Source organism: Lutra lutra, chromosome 10 (genome assembly GCF_902655055.1).
Source record: "Lutra lutra chromosome 10, mLutLut1.2, whole genome shotgun sequence".
NCBI classification, from domain to species: Eukaryota; Metazoa; Chordata; class Mammalia; order Carnivora; family Mustelidae; genus Lutra; species Lutra lutra.
The window spans coordinates 37165504-37185707 of NC_062287.1; the positions used below are offsets into that span (position 1 = coordinate 37165504).

The 20204-nt window shown below is 35.2% G+C and overlaps 1 protein-coding gene across 3 annotated transcripts in view; it reads right to left on the minus strand.

Annotated features, from left to right (window-relative positions):
- The window catches only part of KDM4D (lysine demethylase 4D), a 30428-nt gene that overhangs the window by 8364 nt on the left and 1860 nt on the right, over positions 1 to 20204 (minus strand). Inside the window, exons 2-3 of one of the 3 annotated variants that reach the window (XR_007121051.1) lie at positions 19863 to 19910; positions 10197 to 17366 (exon numbers count right to left, since the gene is read on the minus strand). The gene's annotated coding sequence lies outside the window, so the exon portion shown is untranslated. Of the gene's footprint in view, positions 1 to 10196; positions 17367 to 19816; positions 19911 to 20204 lie in introns of those variants that run through there. The other 2 variants (XR_007121050.1, XM_047692570.1) reach the window with 2 other exon arrangements.

Consider the following 20204-nt stretch of genomic DNA (forward strand, 5'->3'; position numbering starts at 1 on the left):
AAAATCACTGGATATTCGTGAGTGACTGTTTCTGGACAAATTCCCTAGAAGTTTGCCAGACACCAAGAGAACATTCATATTCTGTGAGGTCTGAGGGTTCTACAAATTTTAGGGCCCTCATAGGAACAGAAAGATTTCTCTGGGAACACTGCCAGCATGGGAGGAATAGTAGTATAGGAAAGCTGACACAGCTGTTAGAGCTCAAAACACCATTAGCATTTGGGTCTGCCCATGAACCATGGGGAAGAAAAGAAAACCTTGCCAAAGAAATGGGATGAGGAGGAGCTCCTGGGAAGGAGTCAGCCACATTATGGTTAGACACCAAGGCATTTACTCTTACCTTAGATTTTCCCCAATAAAACTACGAGCGATCACCTTACCTGCCACTGCTCGAAATAATGGAAACCACCCATATCTTCCACGGTTCGCAAGAGTCTTGGCACCAGAGGTCTCTCCACCTTATTCGAGGTCCATTCAGCCAAAAGGAAGCTAAGGCTAGGGCCCAATCCTCTACCATCCCTGTCCCCCGGGGAGGTCACCACGGTTTGGTTTCTTTATTAAACACAAATCCTTTTTCCTTTGGGTCTGGGGTCTTAGGCAAAAATAGCTAAGGAAGGGCTTGCTCTCTGTGACCTGGTGGCTTTTGTAGAAGTGTACCAAACAAATGTTTGCTGCAGACTCATATGCCAATGGCAGGGGCACTTGGAGTCAGTGGTGGTAGCTCTGGGCACCTTGAATTTCGATGGACTCTAAGCCACTAAAGAATCTGCAGAGGTGGGATAAGGAGGATCGATACATTCCTCTCCTTTTCCAACTTTAGTGTCAAAGGCCAAAAGGAGGGCTTACAGCTGCTGAGACAACCTCTAGGTCTCTACAGAACTTGTAGCTAATAAATGCGGGTGAGGGGAGTAGATGACAATCTGGCTCATCCTTGAGGGAGCAGGACAAATGCAATTATTTAGACTCTAAAGATTGGGTGGAAGTCAGATAACATCTGTCTTTCTATCCCAGATTTAACTGATGATCACTCAAGAGTCTTGGGTATCAATGGTTACGAAGGAGAAGCAATGTCCAAAAACGACCCCACATGTTCACCCTAGAATGCCTGAACGATTTGCTAGCCCAGACCCCTGCCCCTAGCTGGATGGGAAGTGCTCGTGTTCAGGTTCCTATGGGAATAATGGCTTGCTGCCCGTGGCTGGAGGACTAACCATCCAAAGGGACACAAGGTCCCCAGCTGCCTCCTTTAGTGCAGGGCCCAGAAAATATTGTAAATGACTGGTATGACATCTAGCCAGCTTGACTCACCAAGCAGGCTCTATGTACCTCTCCTGATAAAGTCACTGTTACTGAAGCTCTGTATGAAGGAAAAGCAATGGGGGAAGACACCCGTCCATAAGAACAAAACCAAAGTTGTGTCCAGCATGCCTCCTGAAATATGAGATGCCTCTCTGTGGAGATGCTAAAGAAACAGGAAGACTGTGTGTGCCTTTGTCTTGATGTGTTTCCTTAACTCATACCCTATAACTTTGAAGTATTTGTCTCCAAGCCTTGTATAATGGGTGGTCGCCCCCCACGGACCTATCTAGCATGAAAAAAACTTTCCCCATGAAGAAGGAACATTCAAAAGATAGGGAGAAAGCAAATAGTAAGGTTCCATCAGGGTTAGTGTTTTTCCAGGCAAGTATATCTCAGGCAAAGAGGGATACTGACGGGTTAGGTGGGGGTACAAGAGAGTGGTTGTAATCGTGGGCCCTTAAATCTATCCTGAGTTTAAACAAGAAAGGAGAGCATGTGGGTGGTGATGGAGAATGAAACGGGATTCAACCTGTGGGCTGAATTTCTCAATCTTGATAGAGCACTAGGAAACGTAAGCTAAAAAGAGATTAGGATCTTGTAACGGATTTTTTTTAAGTTGGGCAGTTTTTAACTGAGTGTCCATTTTTGATGTATTGAAATCTCTCTTTTTTACTTTATGCTGTGAAACTTCAAACTGTCTGCCTCTATCCACATTATCTCATCCAAATTTCCCTTCCTTCCTTCTCAATCCTTAAATTCCACCCCTTCTTAAGTGCATGAACCTGACCCCTTTTCTTCCTTTACTGTCCCCATTCTCTCAGCTCCCATAGTTCTCTCTTAGCACTTATCCTTCATACTTTATGTAATGTGAACAGCAAGAGTTACCTTTATTTAGAGTCTCACTTTTCCAGGCCTTTTACTAAGCACTTCCTAGTATCTCATTCAAACTTCACCATTACTCGATGAAGTTGGTATCATCATTACCCCCATTTTATGGAGGAGACAGCAAGGTCTAGAAAAATTAATACTTAACTCAATAGCTTGTGGTCTCAATCTCTAGAGTTATTTCCGTACCTGTCTAATCTTCCATATAAAAGTATTTTGAAAGCCTGGTCTATGTCCTGTCCATTATCATATTTTCCAAGAGATCTTGGTACTCCATAATAGCGTGCGCTCCAAAAAAATTTTTTTTGCACTCCAAAAATTAATTAAATAAATAATCGAGTGAGGCCATTTGGTAAATACTTGGAGTCTCTCTCCTCCTGGTCATATGCCATCTTCCTTCCTGTGCTCCTTTTGTAAGAGGATATACTCCTCTCCACAGCTAATCTCATTTAAACTCCTTAAATCAACATGTCTCCCTTGTTCCAAGAAAGTCAATTAATCACTATCATCTTTGCTTTTCTTAAATCATCAGTCATCCCTTTCTTTCCTAATTTAAGCTACTGTCCTTTCTCTCACTTTCCTTTCAGTGCCTAATCTGTCAAACGATCGAATGAAAATAGTCTTTGTTCACAAATGCATTTTCTTATCTTTCTGTCTCCTCTTCTGGTTCTACCCCCGCTCGTCCACTGAAATTGATCTCTAAATCATCAGAGTGTCTCCTCCCCAAGGCTCCACCAGAGATCATACTGAATCTCACCACATCATGGATTGTTGGAGCACCTCCATCTTCCTCCTAAAACTCTGACCTCTCAGGCATTGCTGTTACTCTTCATCCTGGTTCTTCTCTTTCTCCCGGCTTCTACTTCCTCTTCCTGCCACATGAATGCAAACTTACCTCAAAGCTCAACTCTCTTAACTCTGTATTTTTCTCTCTTTAAATTTCCCGTTTATGTTCATGGCTTTTTTTAGTACTGCACTCTCTCTTCAAAGATATTTCTTATCATAAGTTTCTATAATACTGACCTAACTCCTAACCTTGTTTGTCTTCTTTGTCTTGGGACAGCCCACAGAGCCCTTGGAAATCAACTGCTTTAGTACAAATTGATCATCTTTCTCCTAAAACTAATTCCCTCCTTTAGATCTCTTTATTTCATTTATTTATTTTTAAAGTAGGCTCCATGCTTGGTTTGAACTCAGGACCCTGAGATCTCAACACTTAACTGGCTGAGCCACCCAGGTATCCCACCCTGGATATCTTTATTTCTGCAGTTAATACAGTTATCCGAGTCACTGTCTGCCTCAGACTTTAGCCACTGTATCTGCTGATAATATCTAAGTCTGTGTTTAATAAAAAATTCCTTCTTGAGTCAGAAAATCTACTTACCATTCAATGAACATAATTTATAATCATGGGATTTGATGGCTAAATAAATTCTGTTCTGTAAGTGACTCAACTGTTTTCTCCCTATTATTGGAGTTACTTTGTTTTCACTTTCCTAACAATCATTACTTATAAATATGTATCCCATATTTCAGTACCTTAAAGAGTATATCCAGTAAAATATTGGTTAAATTAATCAAATTCCTTAGGTATGTGACATTGTAGTATTTAAATATCTTAAGGTTTTTAACACATATTTCCAAAACTCTTCAGAAAGAATGCATCATTTCATATCCTCACCACTGAGCAACTTTTCTTTGGGGGAAATAAAAGGAAAAAGAAACTACATTTTGGTAAGAAAAAAAGTGTAGCTCAAGTTTTAATTTACATTTCTTGGAGTACCATGAAGGTTGATTTTTTTTCTTTCGTGACTAGGAGCCATTTGCATTTCATCATATGAATTGGTTCATATCCTTTGCCCATTTTACTCTAATAGGGCCTGAGTGTTTTTTCTCATCTGCCTATATGAACATTTTACCTACTGCTCATATGAAAAATTTACATATTAAACCCTGTTAGGTATATTCATAGGTTTTTCTCAGTTTGCCATTTCTTTATACTTCTTTAATTTTATTTAACCTAAAGTGTTTTTGACATACATTTCAGTGTTTTATGTTGTTGAGTCTATCTTTTGTATTGTCTTTTACATCTTTTAGAAAATTACTTAGTCATCTGGGCACAGATAAATATTATCTTTTTTTTTTCATTTATATATGTTAATTGTACTTTTAACTCTGATTTGAAATATACATTTAATTCTGTATTTTTTAATGTTATATTACTTGTTTTATTGTTTTGTAGGGATGGTTTGAGGAATAAGGCAGATGCAAACCTGATACTTGGTCCTTTAAATATACCCTGTTTATTGTGTTTTCTCTCTTTTTCTCAAGTTTACAGGAGCTTTTCTTTATCCTAGTGGTCTTAATTTTTTCCCAATCTCAAAATTCAGGTTCTTTGGTTTAAGGAAAATTTTTAAGTTATTTCTTATTTCCTCTACTTTTTTCCTCTGTACATGAACTCCTGTTATTTGGATGTCAGACCTCACGGATGGGACCTTTGATTTTTGTAACTGTTCTTCTGTCAGTTTTCTGTCCTTTTATTACTACGCTTTGTCTTCTAAAAAACATCCTTATCTCTACCTTCCCAAACTCCTTCTGTTGTCTTTTCCATCTCTCTCAAAATTTTAATTTCCAACAGGTCATTTTTTAGCTCTTTTTGTGTGTGTGTATGTAGCTTCTTTTACCCCCCTCTTTGTGTCTTATTGTCTGTTCTTATTTCATGGCTGCATTTCTTCTATCTCTTTGAAAATATTAAAATGTCAATGGCTTTCGAAGAGTTTTTCCCCCCCTGCATGGTCTGTGTTTCTTTGAAATTTCCTTTTATTAATTTTTTTGTTTCAGTTTCTATCTTTCAGGTTTAAGGCTTTCCTCAAATATCTGGTGATCCTTAGTAAGTGGTTCATAGAAGAATGTAACACAAAAACCTGTTTAGAACCTCAGAGTGCGTGGCGATTATGTTTTCCTACATGATGATCTGTCTGGGTTGTTTCTTGGGTGAGCCTCCAATGCTGGTATCTGGGGGGCTGTCATATTCAAGAGTGATGGATCTTCCAATCTTCCTCTTGGAGGGGACAGGCCCGGCTTTCCTACCCCATGGAAAAAGGGTCCTGACATTTCTAATACCAACTTATAAAGTTCGCTAGGTCAGCTTGTTTTCCCTGTAACAACCACACTCAACAAATGCTGGAAATTGCCAGTCCAGAGACCATCTTTTTCACCTAGTCTAGAAAATGAAGCCTAGGTAAGAGTGGAACGGTAAACTGTTCCTAAAGGGAGGGAGGGGATCTGAGGTTCTAGCTGCTTCTTAGACAGGCTTTCAAGAAATCCTAAGCCTTTTGGGTTTTGTAGAGATAATTGCATTGCCTCTTGGCTTTCCTCACTGCCAATTTAGGATTCAACTTCACAGGGTTTGAGAAATCAGTTTCTACTTGTCTATTTTTAAATTCTACTACTATCTTATCTCCTTTACCATTTTTCTCTTTGTAAATTATTTTGTGAACCAAAAATCCTGTTATTGTTACTTCATTGGAGTTTTGGAGGGAGCAAGTAAGTGAGTATGCTTAAACCACTACTTTTATATCTTTTTGTTTTCCCCAATATATCTCTCAATATACCTAACCCAACCCTGGGCTCAGTCACATTCTCTATCACTGACCCTTTATGCTCCTCCTCCCTAACTTCTCTAAGTTATAACCCCTGCCTTCCAGACAAACACCTTTCTTGAGAGATCCTTCCCCACCAACCCTAGGCCTCCCCACCAACTATATGTCTGGGCAATGTATTTGGTGCTTAATACAAACTGTTGAAGTGGGAGTTCTCCAGAATGTTCTACTTGACAGTTAGCTTTCACCTCTAATGTGTACTTGTCTAAAGTCATAAATTCCTTCCATGAGATGTGCTTGCTTCTCTTACCAAGATATTTGTATGTTTCTGCCCCACAAATTTCAACATTCTCCTCTTGATAAAGTGCATGGAAAAGAGAAGATAAAGAGGACTTTTCCTGTACAGTTTGTGCCTCAAATGCTAATATTTGGTGTCTAGTTCCTATTCAGGAACATTCAGGAGTTTGGACATAGAGAAGACTCATGGTAGGAAATGTCAGGCATGAATAGCATAGATTAAATTGTGACAGATTGGGACTTGGACTCTTATTTTATTTTGGGGGGACGACTTGCCCTTTAAATCAACTTAAATGTCACATTATGAAAAAAAGTCACATTATGATTTCATTGTGACATACATTGAACATTGGAATATTAACCTCATTAGAGTATTTTCTGTTTACTTTCCTCTGTTACATGGATACAGTGGTATCTAACAACAGAGAGAGGCAGGAGCCAGAAGTCTTTTTTGAATCCCTTATCTCCAGGACATAGCCACTCTATGGATTTTTGAGGCAAACATGCTTCTTTGAACTGCAATAAATTTTGAATACTTTTTTTTTTTTTTGAGAGAGAGAGAGAGAGAGGGAGGGAGAGAACAAGCGGGAGAGGTATTGAGAGGGAGGGAGAATCTCAAGCAGACTCTGTGCTGAGCATGGAGCCCAACGTGGGGCTCTGTTTCATGACTGTGAGATCATGACCTGAGCTGAAACCAAGAGTCAGGGGCTTAACCAACCAAGCCACCCAGGCACCCCTAAATACATTTCTTGAGTAGTATGTAAGTCTGGTTCTTGGATTTTCCCAAAGATTCTAAACTACTTAATGCTTGGGGAAAAAAATAACATTTGCCCTAAAACAGTGAATTCTGTATAATGCACCTAAAGAACCCGGACCAGTACACTTCCTCTCCCTCATTCCCACTCCCCCAATCACTCTTTAAATATTTTAGCTGTTTCTTGCATTTTCTTTTTCCAATATTTCTAGACTTTTAGTTTTGGATATTATAGACAGTCATACTATAAAAGATGTAGATTTAACTCTCTTATGCTCTATCCCAACACAGACCTTCCCTACCCTATCCTCTCCTATAGTTGTATCAGTTTTTTTAGTTAAATCAAGTCTGTATTTTTACCGTGCAAAACTAGTTACAGTGGAGTCACGTCATACACTATGAGTGCATTTCCACATAATTTTATTGGGGAGTTAGTAACTGTCTCATTGTTTCATTTGCTTGGTTTTATATGTATTTATTCATTCCCAAATTCATTTCCAGCAGTATAAATATCTTCCAAATACACAAAACACATCAGGTATTAAGTCAGATTTCTCTCTTCAGAAATAGTCTTCCTAGAGCCCTCCAAATGCGTACTTGAATCTGGACTGCTTAGTCTTTAGACCACTGCATAGTCTGCAGCCTGGGGTTTCTATTTATCATAATCCTGGGATTCTCCTTCCCTGTTATGTTAGACTCCGGTTTCCTCTTGTCCCAGTATTTTTTCCTGGTTTACTCCCTTGGGTTGGTGGAGCATACCCACCAGGATCATCCTTTGAGGTTACATTAGAATTTATTAAGTAGCTCACAAAATCTCCAGAAGGACCAGAGAATAGGTTTTGGAGACTGTGCTCCTAGGAACAATACCCAAATTATCCAACAATCTATATTAAGGTATTGCTATGCTTTCTTTGGTCCAAGGTACTAAAGACCATGAGAAATGGACCTTACCAACTACAGTCTGTGGCACGGCTGCCTCTGAAACCTCTCACCACCTCCTCCAGGAACAGATCCTGCATAAAATCAATTTTCTCACATTTCTTCAAATTGAGGTCTTCATGGAAGTGTCTGGTGGGAAGAGCCTAGGTCATATGTCTATGTCTTTGCTGAAACAGATCTTGGATAATTGAGTTCTGGCTTCAAACTTGGCAAGGCAGTGGTCCTAATATGTGAATTTCCCCCAAATCTAAGAAGGGAATTCAAAGTTGGTCACAAATATAACAACTGTCTACTAAATTTTGCATGCCTGAAAAGGTCTTTTTTTTTTTTTTCCTACCTTTACTTTTCTCTTTTGGGATTCTGAAGATGAAACTTCTCCATTGAATTCTAGCTTCTAGAAATCCAAAACCAATGTGTTTTCTGATCCTTCTTGTGCAACCTGTTTTTACTCTCTTGACACTTTTAGGATATTTCTTTGCTCCTTATTTTCAGAGGTTTCATTAAGATAAGATTTGTAAGTCTTTTTTTTTTTTTTTTTTGTCAACTATTGAGCTAGACTTTCTGATATAGAAACTCATGTTCTTCATTGCTGTGAAACTTTCTGATAGCCATTTCTTTAATATATTTCTTCCCACTACATATTCACTTCTCTCTCTCTCTCTCTGGAAATACAACTAGTTGGTTATTAAACCTCTTGGACTGATCCTCTCATTTTCTTATTTTTTCTCCTATGTTCCATCTTTTTGGTTTTTTGTTATATTTTATTTTCCAAATCTTTTAGCAATTATTTTCAATGTCCAGAAATTCTTTTTTGCTCTCTGAATATTCATTTTACTATGGATTTCTGATATTTTCCATGCCTGTAGGTTTTCTCTTCTCTCTCTAGAAGTATTAATTTTAGGGATCTTTAAAAGTTTTGATTGCTCTCTACATTGTATCTCGAATTCACCCTTTCACGATGTTTTGGTTTCTGTCTTTCATGTTAAGTGCTTTCCTCATAGTTATTCTTGCCTTATGTTTAAGAGTCAGGCACTGAAGAGTTGCATTTGCTATGTATGACTGGTAAGCTTCACTGAGAATGCTCTGACAGGGATCCAGTCATTTCCTTTGGGGATGGGGCAACTGTCAATACCTGAAGGTAAGCATATAGTGAAAAACTTTAAATTGATGTATCAATTTCATTTGAAATTGGGGCTCAGGAATTTAATTTTCTGTTTTTGAGAAACATTAAATAACAGAGAAAATTGCATAAACCAAATTTGCATTCCAAACAGAATTGACATTCTTAGTATTTTGTCATATTTGCTTCAAGTGCGTTTTTTAAAAAAAGCTTTATTGAGATATAATTTACAGAACAAATATTTCATCCATGATTAGTGTACAATTCAATAATTTTTGGTATATTTACAAAGATGTACAACTATTACCATAATCTAGTTTTAGAACATTTGCAACACTCCAGAAAGAAACCTAATGCCCATTTTCAGTCATAACCCATTTCCACCCTCAGCTCCAGGCAACCACTAATCTATCTATAGATTTGCCTATTTTGGACATTTCATATATATAGATCATATGAAGTTTTTTGTATCTGCCTTGTTCCACTTAGCAGGTTTTTGAGGTTCATCCCTGTTGCAACATGTATCAGTATTTTGTTTCTTTTTATGGTTGAATAATATTCCATTGTTATGAATATACCATATTTTAGTTATCCACTCATCTGTTGATAACATTTAAGTTGTCTTCATCTTTTGGCTATTATGAATAAGGATGTTATGAACATTCATGTACAAGACTCTGTGCAGACACATGTTTTTATTTTTCTTGTGTAGATACCTGGGAGTGGAATTGCTGGATCACATTGTAACACCTATGGTTTAATGTTTTGAGAAACTGCTACATTGTTTTTCTGAAGGGCCTGCAACATTTTAAATTTCCACCAGCAATATATGAGCATCCTTGTCTTAACATTCTCACCAACACTTGTTATTGTCTTTTTTTAAATAGTACTTCTAGTTCGTATGAAGTATCTTGTAGTTTTGATTTGTCTTTCCTTATTGACTAATTTGATGCTGAGCATTTTTTCCTATGTTCATTGCCATTCATGTATCTTTACTGAAGAAATTTCTATTCAAATTCTTTGCTCATTTTTTGAGTTGTCTTATTATGGAGTTATAAGAGGTCTTTATATGTCTTGGTTCTAAGTCCCTGTTGAATATATCATTTGCAAATATTTTCTTCCAGTCTGTGGGTTATCATTTCTCTTTCTTATGTCTTTTGAAGTGGACAAGATTTGAATTTTGATGAAGTACAACTTATTGCTTGTGCTTTTGCCTAGCCCAAGGTCATACAGATATAATCCTGTTTTCTTCTAAGACTTTTATAGTTTTTGCTTACATTTAGGTCTCTGATCAATTTTGACTTAATTTTTGTATATGGCATGAGGTCGGGATCCAAACTCATTCTTCTGTATGTGGATATCCATTGTTCCAGCAACATTTGTTGAAAAAACTATTCTTTCACTGTTGAATTGTCTTGAAACCTTTGTTGAAATCAACTGGCCATATACGTAAAGGTTTATTTCGGGGTCTCAATTTCATTCCATTTAATTGTGTGTGTGTGTGTGTGTGTGTGTGTGTATACACACACACACACTCATACCAATGTCTTAATTATAGCAGCTTTATAGTAAGTTTTAAAATCAGGAAGTGTGAATCCTCTAAATTTTTTGTTCCTTTTCAAGATTGTTTTGGCGACTCCAAGTCATTGTGTTTATATATCAACTTTTAGTTTCTACGGTTGGGGGGGGCACAGAAGGAATTCTAATAGGATTGTACAGAACTCATAGATCAATCTGGAAAGTACTGCCATCTTAACAAAATTAAGTCTTCTGATCCATGAATATGGAATATCTTTCCATTTATTTAGCTCTTCTTTAATGTTTGGTAGTTTCCAACGTAGAAATCTTACACTTTTGTTAAATTTACTCCTAAGCATTTTATTCTTTTGATGCAAACAGAATTGTTTTCTTAATTCTATTTTCAATTCAGATTGCTCATTGCTAGTGTACAGAAATCAACTGATTTCTATATAATGGTCTTGCATCCTGAAATCTTGCTGAACTTACTCATTCTAGTAGTCCTTTAGTGGTTCCTTAAGATTTTCTCTATACAAAATCATGCCATCTGTCAATAAAGATAATTTTATTTCTTCCTTTCCAACTTTGATGCCTTTTTTTTCTTGCCTAAATGCCCTAGGATTAGAATCTTCAGTGTATGTTGAATAGAAGTAGTGAGAACAGACATCCTAAAGAATCTTATTCCTGCTTCAAGTATTTTTAAATAGAAGAAATAAATGTTTCAGATGATGTAAACCCCAAATCCCAATTTGCTTTTCCTCTCCAGCCCCATAAACAACAACAATTATAAATTTGGTGCATTTCTGATTGGTAGATGTCTTTTCACTTGTATGTGTATATGTGTTGTGTATCAACTAATAATATGAAGTATTGTTTTGTGTATCTGTTATTTTATATAAATTTCATTACAAATATGCTATTTTTTCAATTTTTAAATTCAACATTATTTCAATTCATATATACATATATATATATGTGTATATAGTCTGTCATAAGAATATATTTAACGCATTTCTCTATTAGTTGGTATTTAGATTACTTCCACTGTTTTTTATTATAAACAATGCTGCATTAAAAACCTTTTACATGTGTTCTTAAAAATTGTATGTGAAAATTTATCTAGGGCACATACTTTTAGGTGATACAGAAAGTACATTTTGTATTTTATTAGGCATGGTCAAATTGCTTTACCTAGTGATTTTCATAATTAACACATGCACTAGCAGAGTAAGAGAATTTCTCCATACCCCCAGATGCACTTGATAATGTCAAAGCTTTAGTTAACTATCTGATTGGCAAAGTAACATATCCCCTTTTATTTTATTGTGTGGGCTTGTTTCCTGATGAGGTGACATGCTTTTTCATTGATTATTGACCTTCTGTGGGTTTCAGTTTTATGAATTACCAGTTACATCCTTTGCTCATTTTTTCAGTTAGTTTTGTTTTTCTACTGATTTTGTAAGAATTCTTTAAATTCTTTAAATGTCTTTAAAAGTGATACCAATGCTATGTCTACTGTATTGGTGTAAGTATCCTACCTCATCCTACCATCTCTATTTAAATTTGCTTATGGCAGTTTTTTAGTTATTTTGAAAAATCAAACTTAACACTTGTTAATCTTTTCCACTATGATTTGTTTACGTATGCCCTGTTTAAGTTACCCACTGTTTCTTGAAGTCACAAAGATTTAATTTTCTTTTGTTTTCTTTGTATTTCATCTTTATCTGTTTCATTCATTTAGAATGTTGTGTCACTGCAGTTGGGAGGTAGGGATATATATTGTTATTTTTGCTTTTGTTTTTTTAAGAAATCTAATTGTCTACCACCATTTTCCCCCACTGAGTTGGAATCCTCCACTCTCATATTCCAAGTTCCATTATAAGCATGGATCTCTTTCTAAACTTTCCATTCAAGTCCACCAAGTGGCCCATTTCTGTGCTGAGCCTACACCATTTCAATTATAATAGCTTTACAATTACTATTGATAATTGGTAAGGCAAGTCCCTATGTACTTTTCCAGAATTAATTTGGTAGATTAGTAGAGTTAAATTTCAGCATTAATTTTAGGACACATTTTTCAGTTTCTGCAAAAATCCTATTGATTTGAATTGAAATTTTATGAGTTAGAGAAAAATCTGAGGTACACATAGCTCCCATACTGAGAATTCCCATTCTTTAACTGGTATTTCTCCATTTACTCAGATCTTGTACATATTTCAAAAGAGTTTCAGAATTTTATCCATAATGTATCTGTTGCTTTAGATACATTCTTAAGATCATGTTAGTTTTTTGAGTGTATTGTGATGACACTTTTTTCTGTTAATTTTCATTATTTTTAAACTATATATTGTTTCACTTTTACCTCTTTTTCCTATTAGTTATACTAGCCTGACCACTGACTCAAGAGTGTTCTGTATTTCCACACAGATGGTGATATTTTACGGAAAAAAAAAAAAAAAAAAAACCCACAAAAATTATTTCTCTTCTTTTCCAGTAGTCATAGCTTTTTTCTTTTTTCTTCTTTCTTTCTTTTTTTTTTTTTTTTTTTTTGAGCTGGACAGGAATGGAAGTCTTACATAATTAGATATGATCTCTAGTAAAATAGTGAATGTTTACTGATTTAGTAGAAATTCTACATTTATTTCAGATTTTATTAAGAGTGGTTCTTAACTTTAAATTACATCATATCATTTATCACCTAATCTGACACACTTTTGAGAGTGACAGGGACCCAAGAAAGATAGACATAAACCAGGACTCTACTAACTGACCAAATATTTGAATATTTGAACAATGTAACATTGTATAGAATATAGAACAATATAGAATATTTGAACAATGCAATCTAAAAATTGACCTAATGGGCATATATCAAACTTTATACTCCCAAACCACAAAATGTAATTTTTTTTCAAGCACTATGGAAACTTTACAAAATTGACCATAAAACTGTGGCAATAAAACAAGTTTTAACAAATGTCAAAGGGCTAAAAGCAGGCAGGACATAATTAGAAACAATAAAGTTAAAAATTAATACTAAAAAGACATGTAGAAAACACTCAATTTTATCAAATTAAAAATAAATTTCTATACAAACCTTTAATCAGAAAGAAATAAAGATGAAATTAGGAACTACTTTATGGGTATTCTGCATTTCTTGTGGGATACTGGTAAAACGTATTAAAAGGAAGATTTATAGACTTAAATAAATAAGAAAGGAAACAAAAGAAGTCTGAAAAATTCCATCTCAGGAAGTTAGAAAAAAAGCAAAAAAAAAAAAAAAAAGGTAGAAGAAGAAAATAATAAAAATACAACCAGAAATTGATGAAATATAAAACCAATATAAAATAGAGAGAATGAACAAAACCAAAAGTTGGTTTTTTTTGAAAAGCTGAATAGAATCGACAAACCTCTGGTGAAAAGAGTTTTTTTTTTTTTTAATATTTTATTCATTTATTTGAGACAGAGAGAGAGAGAGAGAGCATAAAAAGGGGGAGAGGGAGAGGGGGAAGCAGACTCCCCACTGAGCCAGGAGTCCGATGCAGGACTGGATCCCAAGTCCCTGGGTTTATGACCTGAGCTGAAGTCAGATGCTTAACCATCTGAGCCACCCAGGCACCTCACCTCTGGTGAAAACAGCAAAGACCAAAAATAGAAGGCACAAATAACCAATATCACTAAAGATAAAAAAATCATCACTATAACAATGGCAGACATTAAAAAAAAAAAAAAAAGGAAAAAGGTAGTACAAACAACTTTAACCCAATCAATATATTTTAAAATTCAGATAAAACAAATTCTTAGAAAAACATAATAACAAAATGGACACAAGAAGAACTAGAACACTAAGTACATCTATAACTCTCTTCATAAAGAAAATTCGAAGCCCAGATGACCTAATCAACAAATTCTACCAAACATTCAAAGAAGAAATGACACCAACCTTAAACAAATTTCCCCAAAGAGACAAATTTCCAACACATTTTATGTTACAAATTTTATGAGATAAGTCTCCAACGAGGACACTATGAGAAAGGAACATAATGCGCTAATCTCACTTACGAACATAGATATAAAAGTCCTAAAGAGAATTTGAGTAAACTGATTCCTGCAATAAATTCATCACGATCAAGATGGGTTTATTTCAAGAATGAAAGGTTGACGATTAAGCAAAAAAAATTAATATGTAACACACTAACAGACTAAAAGAGAACCTCACTAGATGTAGGAAAGTGATAAAACTCACCATCCATTTAGCAAACTAAAAATTTTAGGGAAATTTTATTGAATAAAATGCATCTACCCTAAACCTTCAGGAAACATCATACTTAAGAAGGAAAAGTTAAAAGTTTTTCCTTTCTGATCAGGAAAAAGACAAGGATGATTGTGATTTCTTTATTCAACATTGCCCTGGATGTCCTATCCAACAAAGACATCAAAGAAAAAAAAGAGGGGGAGGGGAAAGATTGGAAAGGAAGAAACAAAGTTGTCATTATTCCCAGATATCACTGCATATGTGAAAAATCCAAAAGACCTATAAATAAGCTATTTTAATTAATAAGAGGGTTTGGAAAGGTCTCTGAATTTAAAATAGCAATATATAAAAAACGATTTATATATACCAACACCAATTAGACAGCAAAATTTAAGAACAAGGCCATTTACAATAGTATTAAAAATTTAGCGGCTGAGGCTAAAGCTAACAAAATTTTGCAAGTCTTCTGTAAAGATAGTAAAACAAATTACTGAGAGGCAATTAAAGTAGACTTAAGTGAATCAAAAGACATAATGTATTAATAGATTTAAAGATTCAATATTGTTGAATTGTCAATTCTTCTTATATTGATCAATAGATTCAATGTTATTCTAATCAAAATCCCAAAAGTATTTTTGTAGAACATACATACTTTATATTGAGGCACAAAGGGCCAGGAATCATAAAAGAGAGACAAGACTAGAAGACTTGCTTTACCAGATTTCAAGCCCCCTCTGTCACACTATGCACAAAAATGAATTCCTAGTGGGACTGTGTAGGCTATAACTATAAGAATTTCAGAAAATAATATCCAAGAATATTTATATAACTGTAAAGTAGGGAAGATTTCTCAATACCATGCACTAAATAGAAAGGAAAAGACCAATCAATCAAAACACCCAAATATTAAAGACTTTTTATATGTCGAAATATACCAAAATGAGGAGCCAAGAAATGGAAAATACACATGTAGCACAAATAAGTGACAGAACTGACGGCTAAGGTATTAAGAGCTCTGAGGAACCAATAGAAAAAAGACTTAAAGAGATACGTCACAAAAGAAATCCAAATGGACATTAAACATATGTAAAGTGATTGGTAATCAAGAAAATGCAAATTCAGACCTCACTAAGAGATTACTATCACCCACCAGGTGAGTGGAAAGCTGGATAGTATCAAGTGTGGTGCAACTATGGAACAAGAACAAGAATGGGATATATACAAATGAAATGTACACACATGCATCTCTGCACATTCATAAGAAGGTTCATAGTAGCCTTATCTGTAACACCCATACTGGAAAACACAACTGTTAGAATAAATAACATATATTGTGTATTTTTACACAATGAAATTCTATGTAGTCTACTACAGCTACACAGTATACACAATTCATTCATATAAACATTTTGAACATTTACATAAAGTTCAAAATTTTCAAAACTAAATATTATCATTAAGAAATATATATAAGCATTCATTGAAACTTATTTGGGTGCTATTTGATTAAAATTTGTAAATCTTCAATGTTTATTAAATATGATGTGTGTTCTCTTGTTTTAAAGGATTTTCTATAAATCTATAAACCTATAAATGCAATATACAAATATATATGCATATATAAATGCAATAAGGATATTTTTCTATACACACAATGCATCAATGTTGTTAATCTGTCTGCTTGACCTATCAATCTGAGAAAAACGTCCTTTAAAAAAATTCCCATTGTAATTGTGTTTTTCCTTTTAATTCTTTATTTTTGCTTTATTTTTCCAGACTATGTAATAGTTGCATACATTTTCATGACTGTAATATTTTCCTAGTGGATTTTTCTTGATGATTCGATAAAGATGGCCCTATTCATGTTTGTTAATGCTATTCTGTTTAAAAAATCCTTTTGATAATTCATGTTGCTACATAGTTTTTGGTTGGAATTGCTTAGAATTTGCCTGGTATGCCTGTCTATTTTTCCCCATTTTAGTTGCTTAGTTTTAACTGTTTTTTAATATGTTCATTTTTAACTATCTAGATAATTATGGGCTGGTCAACTAATGAGGTAGCCATATGCTCAGATTATGTAAAAGGTGGTTAAAGTGTACTATTATCTAGTAAGCTAGCCTGGACCAGCAGCAAATTTCATTTTGAAGCTGGGTCATCTGTCTGGGCCCCAGAGCACCTTCATTTAAAATCAGGAATTTGTTGGTGTAAGGCAAGCTACTTTTTTTCCCTATTCTTGTCAAAACAAAGTTTCAGCTTTCGTCTTAGAAAATTGATCATTTTCTACCTAAAAAATTTAAACAAATGCCATTATGTTTATATATTTATGCTTACTTTTAAATGTGATTTCTGACTTGTGACCACTGGGTTTTTCCCCTTCATTTTCTTATTAAAAGCCTCAAGGAAACATTTTCAAGTAAAGTTTTCAGCTTGTGGGTTGGTAACTTGGTAAACAAGAGGGTTTACTGGAATTGGGGACAATGATTCAATTGAAAGAAGAGGGAGGTTGGTTTAAATTACAGTTGTAATTGGACTGGGGGTAGGGCTGACCGAATTAGAATTTTGATAATATATATATAGCCTGATAGCCATATGACTTCTCATTTAGTGATTCTTTCCTGAAAAGAAACCATCTTTCTTGGCGTATCTTCATGTCAAACCTGGATTTCAGACTAGCCGAATGTAAATTACTTTTTTCTCCTTTAAAATATAAAAGAGATTAAGGCAACAACTTTTTACATCAAAATGTGATTTTTTTCTTCTTAAAACTCATTCACTCACCATCTCACTCATTTATTCATCCATCCATTCATTCATTTACTTATTTGGAAAAAATTTGTGGGCACCTCTTGGTGTCAGGCACTATTTTAGGTGCTTGGCCTACATCACTGGGATAAACAAAGATTCTGCTCTGGTAGAATTTGTATTTTTCATGGAATAGGTAGAGGAGGAAATAATACACATAACTTAAATTACACAGGATCATGGAAGATGATACATGCTATGTAAAAAAAAAAAAAAAAAGCATAGCAGAATAAGCAAGATAAGGAGTACAGGATGTTGGGGGACCAAAGGGGAGGATGATCGCAACTTTAAATAGGGCTGTCACGGTTGGGTGACCTCATTTAAACAGAGACCTGAATAAGACAAGTAAGAGGGCTCTTGGCCAAGGAATAGCTAATGCAAGGGCCCTAAGGCAGGAGCTATGAGCAAATAGCACCAGGAAGGCATGTAGCCTAGAGAGGCATGAGCAAGAGAGGAAATCAGTTAGGTAGGGGAGAGTCTTGCAGGTCACTGTGAGCACCTTTTAGTTTTACTAAGAGAGAAATAGGGAGCCAATGCCTGTTGTCTAACTAGATCCCCTTTTCTCCCGATCCCATACAATTGTATTGTTAATATTTAAAAATTATTGCCAATCTGATACTATAATGTGATAATTCATTATTGGTTTACTTTCATTTTCCTCACCGGGAGGTTGCATGTATTTTATACTTATTGTTTCTTTGGAATTGATTTCTTTGAATGGCCGGTTTATATTCCGTGCCCATTTTTTTAATTGGGTTATTTGTATTTTGATATATTAGTATATTGGTATGTTATATTAGTGTATTAGTAGTAGCAGTAGTAGTAACCTTTTATACATTATAGGCATTACAAAATTTACCTGTTCATCTTTTGTTTTGAACATCTTCTGCAAAAATATTAAAATTTTGTATAGATAAATTTTTACAATTCTTTTATAGCTCTTAGGTGTTCTGCCTTGCTCAAACGATCTTTACAAACTCTAGGCTATACAACTAGATTTTTAAGGTTTCTTTTTTCCTTTTGGATATTTAATTCAGCAGGACATAGTGTCTGTAAAAGCTTTTTTTTTAAATTTTTTTTTAAGATTTTATTTATTTATTTGACAGAGAGAGATCACAAGTAGGCAGAGAGGCAGGCAAAGAGAGGAGGAAGCAGGCACCCTCAGAGCAGAGAGCCCAACATGGGGCTTGAACCCAGCACCCCAGGATCATGACCTGAGCCGAAGGCAGAGGTTTTTAACCCACTGAGCCACCCAGGCACCCGTCTGTGGAAGCTTTGAAGCTGGAACTCCCTACATTACATCGTGCTACAAGGATAGTCAGTTTTGCAAACATAGTTATTATATAAAACATCCTTTTCACACTGAATTAAAATCCTACCTTTGTCATTAAAATGAAGGAGTTTTTAAGGTTAAGCTATATTACATCATATCCAAAACCTGGTAAGACAATCTAGAAGGGATGGATTCATAGATTACAGGAGAGAGAAAATATAGCAGGATGCCAGTTAATAAGAAGGTTGGAGGGAGTGGGACCCAGACCATAAGGGAGAGGGCTTAGGTCACCTCATCTCTACTAACCCACAGAAAGCTGAGGGTATGGGCACAGTCATAGGCAGCTTGCTAGATCTGCTGAAGAGCACATGAGAAATCCTTATTTAAGAACTTTTATTTTCCCAGAGAAGTCAGAAGATCATCCATTACTCAGGAAGAGGATGAGAAGGGAAAAGAGGGTGGAAGAGGGGCGTAGATTTGAAGAAAGAAGGGAATGTGGGAAATTCTATCATTGCAAAGCAGGAAAATAAAACAATTAGAAGAGTATAAGTGGTTTGGCAGGCAGAATTTAGGGTACAACTGGATTTCTGTGGTAATGGGTTTCAAAGGAGAATTCTTGGGAGGCTATATACGATTTTTGCTAGGAAAGATAGCTAATAAGGTGAATTTTAAGTTTTTGGTAAACTTTTAGTTTCTTTTGCTAATATTTTTGAACCATTTAAGTCAAAGGCTTTTAGTTTCATTTATTAGTACTTTAAAATCACTTAAGGAAAAGCTTTTTAAGTTGTTTTCTAATTAATACTTTCAGACCGTTTTAAGTCAAAGCTTTTCATTTTGTGGGCTGATCATGTTGTATGTCGGGTGATTATTTAATCATGGTGATCCAAAGATTAGGTGGTGGGCTAAGAGAGAAATGAATCAGCATGACTGACTCGGGGCTAATAAGGGGAGTTGGAACATCAAAACCAGGGGTATCTTCTGTAACTGTGTGCCCACTTGCCCTTGTTACTTCATTCCTCCACCTCAGAGTGCATCAATCATTCATTCACTCATTCATTCAACAAATACTTACTCAGCACCTATTATGTGCCAGGCACTGTTCTATATGCAGAGGATACACCAGTGAACAAGAGAGACAAGGTTCCTGCTTTCCTGGAACTTATGTTCTAATAGAATAGGAAGATAGACAATAATAATAAAATAATATTAATAATAGTAATAGCTAACATTAATTTTGCAACTACTCTTTGCTGAGACTGTTTTGAGCACTTTACAAGTATTCATTCATTTAAGCCTTATCATAACAATAAGAGGTAAAGACTAGAATTATCCCCATTTTATGCAATGGACACTTGAGGGCACAAAAAGGGAAAATAACTTTCTCTTTCTGGCAAGGTTGAACAGTCAGGAAAAGGCACACCTGGAATTTAGTACCAAGTCAGGCTATAGATCCCTTTCTC